This window comes from Haemaphysalis longicornis, unplaced genomic scaffold, assembly GCF_048455015.1.
Source record: "Haemaphysalis longicornis isolate Haplotype H1 unplaced genomic scaffold, Haemaphysalis longicornis Haplotype H1 scaffold_5, whole genome shotgun sequence".
NCBI classification, from domain to species: domain Eukaryota; kingdom Metazoa; phylum Arthropoda; class Arachnida; order Ixodida; family Ixodidae; genus Haemaphysalis; species Haemaphysalis longicornis.
In genome coordinates, this window is record NW_027526385.1 from 132295411 (window position 1) to 132303879 (window position 8469).

General features: G+C 47.2%; 1 non-coding gene across 1 annotated transcript; it reads left to right on the plus strand.

Annotated features, from left to right (window-relative positions):
• Window positions 1-487: 487 nt before the first annotated feature.
• Window positions 488-559, plus strand: Trnai-uau (transfer RNA isoleucine (anticodon UAU)). The gene has a single exon. It is a non-coding gene; the product is annotated as a tRNA-Ile (tRNA).
• The last annotated feature ends 7910 nt before the right edge of the window (window positions 560-8469 follow it).

An 8469-nucleotide genomic window follows, 5' to 3' on the forward strand; every position in this document is an offset into this window, starting at 1 on the left:
ACACAGTCGCCCAGATAGCCGAATTGGTAAGGCATTCGAGATATAATCGACAGGCGTGGGTTTGGTCCCCACTCTGGGCGCGTGTTTTTCTTTCATTCTTTCTCACGTAATTAATATAATTAAAAAAATGTAACGTCACTAGCGGTAAAAAAATACTCTAACCATTCCCCTATGCCTCCTTCGGCGTTGTAGATTGCCGGCATTTCTTTCTGTATTTCCTAACGGGCACTCATTTCCAAACCCTATTATCGTGCGAAAGCTTAGTGAGGGCCTCGGTTCTGGCAGGCTTGATCCCAAGGTAGCATAAGATGGTTTCCCGCCAGTTACCCGCTTATGACAGGCTGGAGACGTTCGCGTCACGCAACGGGGGTTGAAAAGAAGGTCCCCTTCTCCCCGTGTAGTCTGAGTGGCGCTGGCTACCACCCTCAAGCGTCAGATAGAGTTGTAGTAAATATAAATACCCCAGGAAGTGAAGGAGGACACAGTCGCCCAGATAGCCGAATTGGTAAGGCATTCGAGATATAATCGAAAGGCGTGGGTTCGGTCCCCACTCTGGGCGCGTGTTTTTCTTTTTTTCTTTCTTTCTCACGTAATTAATATTAATAAAAAAAATGTAACGTCACTAGCGGTAAAAAAATACTCTAACCATTCCCCTATGCCTCCTTCGGCGTTGTAGACTGCCGGCATTTCTTTCTGTATTTCCTAACGAGCCCCTCATTTCCAAACCCTATTATCGTGCAAAAGCTTAGTGAGGGCCTCGGTTCTGGCAGCCTTGATCCCAAGGTAGCATAAGATGGTTTCCCGCCAGTTACCCGCTTCTGACAGGATGGACACGTTCGCGTCACGCACCGGGGGTTGAAAAGAAGGTCCCCTTCACCCCGTGTAGTCTGAGTGGCGCTGGCTACCACCCTCAAGCGTGAGATACAGTTGTAGTAAATATAAATACCCCAGGAAGTGAAGGACACAGTCGCCCAGATAGCCGAATTGGTGGCATTCGAGATGTAATCGACAGGCGTGGGTTCGGTCCCCACTCTGGGCGCGTGGTTTTCTTTCTTTCTTTCTTTCTCACGTAATTAATAACAATAAAAAAATGTAACGTCACTAGCGGTAAAAAAATACTCTAACCATTCCCCTATGCCTCCTTTGGCGTTGTAGACTGCCGGCATTTCTTTATGTATTTCCTAACGAGCCCCTCATTTCCAAACCCTATTATCGTGCGAAAGCTTAGTGAGGGCCTCGGTTCTGGCAGCCTTGATCTCAAGGTAGCATAAGATGGTTTCCCGCCAGTTACCCGCTTATGACAGGCTGGAGACGTTCGCGTCACGCACCAGGGGTTGAAAAGAAGGTCCCCTTCTCCCCGTGTAGTCTGAGTGGCGCTGGCTACCACCCTCAAGCGTCAGATACAGTTGTAGTAAATATGAATACCCCAGGAAGTGAAGGAGGACACAGTCGCCCAGATAGCCGAATTGGTAAGGCATTCGAGATCTAATCGAAAGGCGTGGGTTCGGTCCCCACTCTGGGCGCATGTTTTTCTTTCTTTCTTTCTCACGTATTTATTAATAATAAAAAAATGTAGTCACTAGCGGTAAAAAAATACTCTAACCATTCCCCTATGCCTCCTTTGGCGTTGTAGACTGCCGGCATTTCTTTCTGTATTTCCTAACGAGCCCCTCATTTCCAAACCCTATTATCGTGCGAAAGCTTAGTGAGGGCATCGGTTGTTGCAGCCTTGATCCCAAGGTAGCATAAGATGGTTTCCCACCAGTTACCCGCTTATGACAGGCTGTACACGTTAGCGTCACGCACCGGGGGTTGAAAAGAAGGTCCCCTTCTCCCCGTGTAGTCTGAGTGGCGCTGGCTACCACCGTCAAGCGTCAGATACAGTTGTAGTAAATATAAATACCCCTGGAAGTGAAGGAGGACACAGTCGCCCAGATAGCCGAATTGGTAAGGCATTCGAGATCTAATCGAAAGGCGTGGGTTCGGTCCCCACTCTGGGCGCGTGGTTTTCTTTCTTTCATTCTTTCTCACTTAATTAATAATAATAAAAAAAATGTAACGTCACTAGCGGTAAAAAATACTCTAACCATTCCCCTATGCCTCCGTTGGCGTTGTAGACTGCCGGCATTTCTTTCTGTATTTCCTAACGAGCCCCTCATTTCCAAACCCTATTATCGTGCGAATGCTTAGTGAGGGCCTCGGTTCTGGCAGCCTTGATCTCAAGGTAGCATAAGATGGTTTCCCGCCAGTTACCCGCTTATGACAGGCTGGAGACGTTCGCGTCACGCACCGGGGGTTGAAAAGAAGGTCCCCTTCTCCCCGTGTATTCTGAGTGGAGCTGGCTACCACCCTCAAGCGTCAGATACAGTTGTAGTAAATATAAATACCCCATGAAGTGAAGGAGGACACAGTCGCCCAGATAGCCGAATTGGTAAGGCATTCGAGATCTAATCGAAAGGCGTGGGTTCGGTCCCCACTCTGGGCGCGTGTTTTTCTTTCTTTCTTTCTCACGTAATTAATTATAATAAAAAAATGTATTGTCACTAGCGGTAAAAAAATACTCTAACCATTCCCCTATGCCTCCTTTGGCGTTGTAGACTGCCGGCATTTCTTTCTGTATTTCCTAACGAGCCCCTCATTTCCAAACCCTATTATCGTGCGAAAGCTTAGTGAGGGCATCGGTTGTGGCAGCCTTGATCCCAAGGTAGCATAAGATGGTTTCCCACCAGTTACCCGCTTATCACAGGCTGTAGACGTTAGCGTCACGCACCGGGGGTTGAAAAGAAGGTCCCCTTCTCCCCGTGTAGTCTGAGTGGCGCAGGCTACCACCCTCAAGCATCAGATACAGTAGAAGTAAATATAAATACCCCTGGAAGTGAAGAAGGACACAGTCGCCCAGATAGCCGAATTGGTAAAGCATTCGAGATCTAATCGAAAGGCGTGGGTTGGGTCCCTACTCTGGGCGCGTGGTTTTCTTTCTTTCTTTCTTTGTCACGTAATTAATAATAATAAAAAAGATGTAACGTCACTAGCGGTAAAAAATACTCTAACCATTCCGCTATGCCTCCTTTGGCGTTGTAGACTGCCGGCATTTCTATCTGTATTTCCTAACGAGTCCCTCATTTCCAAACCCTATATATATATATATCTATATATATATATATATATATATATAGAGAGAGAGAGAGATAGATAGAGAGATAGATAGATATCCAGGAAATGAGGGGCTTTGAAGATGCTCACAAGATAGAAATAGTACTTTGGGGAAAGTTGGAGAAGGTAGCGGCCTCAGACCTCTGCCCATGTTCGCGACCAGGGTCTTGTCTTTTTCATGTCATCAGGGCTCGTCTCTGGCACAGTACTTTTTCCATTTCAGTTACGAATTATTATATTCACTGCAGAAAATTTTTTTCTTGCAGGTTTAGCAGTGTCAAGTGTCTAGATGTAAGAATAAAGTTTCAGTGTCTCCAGAATACATCTTCCGCCAATGGCGTCGTGTCCTCATACGACGACACTATTACTCAATCCTGCTTTTCCCTCTAAAAATAATGAATATCCTGGGGCAGTTTACAAACAAGGGGGTGAAATAATGTTTTATGCAAATGAAATAGGGGTTTTTAGCCTTTATAAATGATTTCTGCCACAGTAAAAGAGAACTTAGGACGGCAACACACCGGAGCTCACACAAAACTTGGTGGTGTCCAATTTGGAATGATGTTTATGAATGCGGTTCCGCCATTCCACATCACATGGTGCTAACTTTCATTTCAGTAGGTTTCGAACATCAGTCGCACCGCTCTGCAACAGGAACTCTTCGTTTTCACGAGGAAAACGACGAAGAAAGTCGCGTCTTCATATAAAGACATGGTAACTGAAAGGGTTTTAGATAGAGATTGAGCTGTAGAGATAGGGGGGATATTGTTAAGAGCGTGGCTTGAAAAAGGAAAGCAGTGAAATTTCGTCAGCAAGTATAGAGGTGGAACGCTAGTGAACAGCTCGCGAACGTGGTCTTCTCCTGGGAACATACCACATTAGTGTAGTTTGAGAACCATGGGCACAGGTTCGACACGTGGGACCGTTTCGTCAATGAATTTCTGGAGAGCTTTGGCATCACGGCTTCCCGAAAGAAGAAGGCAGTGCAGACTGTCACGCATAGAGCTCAAGTCCCTTGGAAAACTCGCACCACATACATTTAAGAAGAACTCAAACTGTGCGGCCTCGTTAATCCTTCGATGCCAGACGAGGACAAAGAGGGCCACCTGCTTAAAGGTATTTCTGAGGACGTCTATAACTACCTCATAACAAACAAAGACCTATCGTATGCTTAGGACGTAACTGGACATGCTCGAGCGTCCGAAACCATAAATATACGACCTACCACCCAAAAGTTTGGACACCTGGCGAACGTGACTTCAGTTGGCAGCATGAACGTCGGCTCGACATCTTCTCAGGACACTGCTTCAGTGATGCGTCACATCATTAGAGAGGAACTCGCTTACCAAGGTTTGTGCTGCGACCAAAGCTTTCACCAGTGCGCTCTGCCTGTTCCAGTATTTCAGCAATTTACAGTGCAAGCCGTCCAGAGTAACTCTCAGACGCCTTGGGTTCGAGCAGAGAATATGAATGATGGTAGCGCTTACAATGAATACGATACCTTGCGCACAGCTTTCAGTCCTCACCTCCAGAGTATGAAAATTACTTCGAGGAGCCGACCCGTCAGGCACCTGTCGGATTTCCGACCACGACGTTTTTTAGGTCAACCGGTTGCACTTGGTGAACAGCTCACTTGCTACACCTGCGGTATCAGTGGTCACATATCCCGGTTTTGGCGCCGGCCACCCCAGCAATACGAACCGCCTCCTCGACGGCCCTATATAGATGCCCTACCAACGCGCCCTTCCACAGATCGTTCTGTACCTAGGACTGTAACAATTTCACAATTTAACACTACAACAATGCTGAAAGGACGACTCACAGCCCATTTTTGACGTCGGGCTCTGATTGTCCTTTTGTTAACTTCTGGCCCACTTTTGCTCCACTTCGATCCCACGGCACCCACCGAGCTCCACTCTGATGCGAGTCTGTTACACAAAGGGGTTCAGTACGTCGTTGCTTATGCCACGGGCTTAGTAAATGGGCCTTCAGCTATTTCGCCCTTCTAGCTATCGCCGTGTTTCGTTTTCCTAGTATCCCCCTGGCTTGGCTTGTTGGTGGCTGCGCCGCCTTGTTACCCGCACGCCGTCTGCCGCGTCGTCATGCCCGTGATATCGTCGGGCCACCGCGTTGTTTTTTTTTTTTGTTGGGAAATTCTCGCCAGTATCAGTTCAGTTCGTCGCACTTGGCTGGCCGTTTGGGGAGGCCACCCGCTCTCCCATTCGGTTGGCCGGCTTCGCCTCCTCGCCCTGCTGTTCGTCGTCCGCTGAGGGTTTGGAGCTGGGTATGGGTGTGTCGGTAGTATCTGCCCTCGCCTTTTGTACTCGTTTGTTTGGGGTCACCGAATGAACTGCTGCTAATTTACGAAACCTCACATTTTTGGTACTGATAGGGATGCACTGTCCTCCCAAGGATAACTACGCGGAATAAAACAATTTGAAGTGCCAATGGCAGGCAGTGCTGGCAAAGGCCGGTCGATGTGGAAAGGCCTCAAAACGGCTGAGCTTAGGCCATATGAAGCCCTTGAGGGCTCCGTATGGTCTAAGCAGAAAGCCAACTCACGTTCTCCTTGCGGCACAACTGCCGCGGCTTAAACTCGCGCTTCGTGGGGCTCCTGCAGGTGCCCTTTCAAGTTTGCCCGTTGCGCGGATGGGCAAATGGCTAAATAAATAGAGGATCTCGTGTGCTCCACGCCTTCATCGCAGGCTCGCTAGACGAAACGGCGCCGACAAGGGTTGCACGTGTGTCGCTGCCAGACGATACCGAGAGAACAAAGGAAGAAATCTGCGATGTATTCTCTGCTGACGAAATATGCCGTGACGCCACTGCCACTCGGCGGGGAGGGCTTGTTAGGGCGAGTTGCCCGTTTTGTCGAAAGACTGCCGCCGGTTTTCCCACTCCTTTCTCTAGAGACTCTTTCCCACTGTTGCGGCCGATAATGGACTTGCGGAGACGCATAAGCACTGAACATCCTGTCAGCCCCAGAAATGAACAACATACCTACCGGCCTACTTGGTCCTTTTTTGGGTATCTCATCGTTCTCTTACTAAACATAGTGAGCAGCTTCTTGATAGACGTGTTTTACCCGGATTCTATTCTGCAGAGGACGGTTACTCGAATACCGAAGGCGTGATTGTATCTATCTGATCCTACGTGGTGCAGGCAAGTGACGGGGGTAATTTCGACGGTTATGTTAGCCGTGCATGTCCGAATTAAGCGAATTAAGCACGTAGATGTGTGTGTGTGTGACCGGTCGATACTTAAACTACTGCTATTACCGGGGTTTTGTTTTGTGTTGCTTCGAGCACGCAGATTCCGGTTGCTTTGTCTTGGTCATCAAAACAGTAGTACATCATAACCGTCGATCAAAACTGGGATATCAACAGAGTCAACAGCTATTGCAATGCGGCTGACAAAAGCCGCTGGAGTTTGGCCGTGCTACGGGCATGGGACTTCATCCACACCACTGCCATAGTAGGGAGACCAGTGCACGGCCCCTGCAGCGGAATAGATGACTCAGTGGAACTCTGCTGCCAAACGAAGCTCACCGCTTTGGGTTCATAAACTCACACCAAAGTAAGCACGCACGACACCAAAGCGGTCGAGCCTTCGCCGGAGCGCTTCTTATTGATCGCCATCAGTTGGCGGAAAAAATCATTTATTATTAACCGACACTCTCGCTCAGTGGCTAAGGCATTGTGCTACTGAGCCAAAGCACGCGGGATTGAATCATTACCGAAATGTCCGCCCAAAGTGAAAACGGCCGGGAATACGAGCCTCCGCTATACATTGAAAATACACAGGTAGTTTAAATTATTCCTGATTTTTTCACTACGGCGCGCCTCATTGTGTAGCGTCGGTGCGTTAAAGCCGTAATCAATCAATCAATCAATCAATCAATCAATCAATCAATCAATCAATCAATCAATCAATCAATCAATCAATCAATCAATCAATCAATCAATCAATCAATCAATCAATCAATCAATAAATAAATATTTCACTCAATCAATCAATCAAACACACAAAGAAAGAAACAATGATTCAATCAAACGAAAATTTATTCATTGAACAGTGGTTACAATTTGTGCTCCCTATATTGGCTGTGCCTGCTTCATTGTCGGCTCAGAAGATATTGTCGCGGACAACACTGATATCTCAACGGATGAGTCCTAGCCAGACGTTTAAATAATCATAGATGGAGAGAGAGAGAGTTAACTTTATTTGAAAATAGGGAGAAGGGAATATGAAAAGTGTTATGGGTGAAGTCGTATTTCCAGGACTCTAGTAGCAAGGGCTTTCAGCTTGGCTCTCTCTAGCAGCTCACGCTGTGTCGAAAGGTCCGATCTGAACAGTGCTAAATCCCAGGACACTCGAGAGGTTTAGTAGGTGTTCTGTTGACAAAATATAGGGCAGTTCCAGACTGTGTCAAATAAGTCTGCTCTTAATTTGCATTTGTGGCATTCTTCATTACATCTTTCTGGGAACATGAGGGACAGTTTGGATTTGTGTGGGAAAACGCTGGTTTGTAGTTTTCTTATATTTCTTCTTTTTCGGCATCTAGCATGTGATGCGGTGCGGGCATGGTCTTTCTCGCTTGCGTTTGTGGGTAAAGCCTTTCATTAAGCGACATGAAGGGAGGAGACGGTGTAACAGTGGTCCGTTTCCCGGTGGCTGTTGATTTCCTCGCTAGGGAGTCGGCTCTCTAATTTCCTTCAAGGCCTTCGTGTGCTGGGCTCCATAATATTCAAGGTTTACCGTTTGGTGAGGCTAGTAGAATCTTCCAGGTTTCTATGGAAATAAGGCCTCATATTAGATTTTTAATGCCTGTTGTAGAGTCCGTGATGATGACGAGGTTTTTGTTGTTATATTCTCCCCATCTTACAGCGAGTAGTATTGCTGTGGTTTCAGCCCCTTGAAATGCTTGATTTCTGCTCATAAAAAAGTCCAAGAGTGTTCCCCGTGCATCCACAACTACGGCTGATGATATATCGTGGTGGTTTGTGGCGGCATCCGTGTATACCGCATCTGAATTTTTCCCGTATGTGCTTGTTATATTGTTCATTCTTACTAGTCTTCTGCCTTTGTTGAAGAGGGGGCTCATTTTCTTTGGAAAGGGTGAAATTTTAAGAGCTTTGCGTTGTTCTGGCTGCAGCTCTGTGGTTCTTTGTACGAACTCGGTGTGAATGGTGTGCCCCGTTCTTAGGACTTCCCGGCCGGTTCTTGTTTTCAATAGCCCCTCTTTTTGTGCTCCGAGGGTGGCTTCTTGAACTTCGTTTCCCTACCTGTACCTTGGCATCTGCAGTACCTAACTAA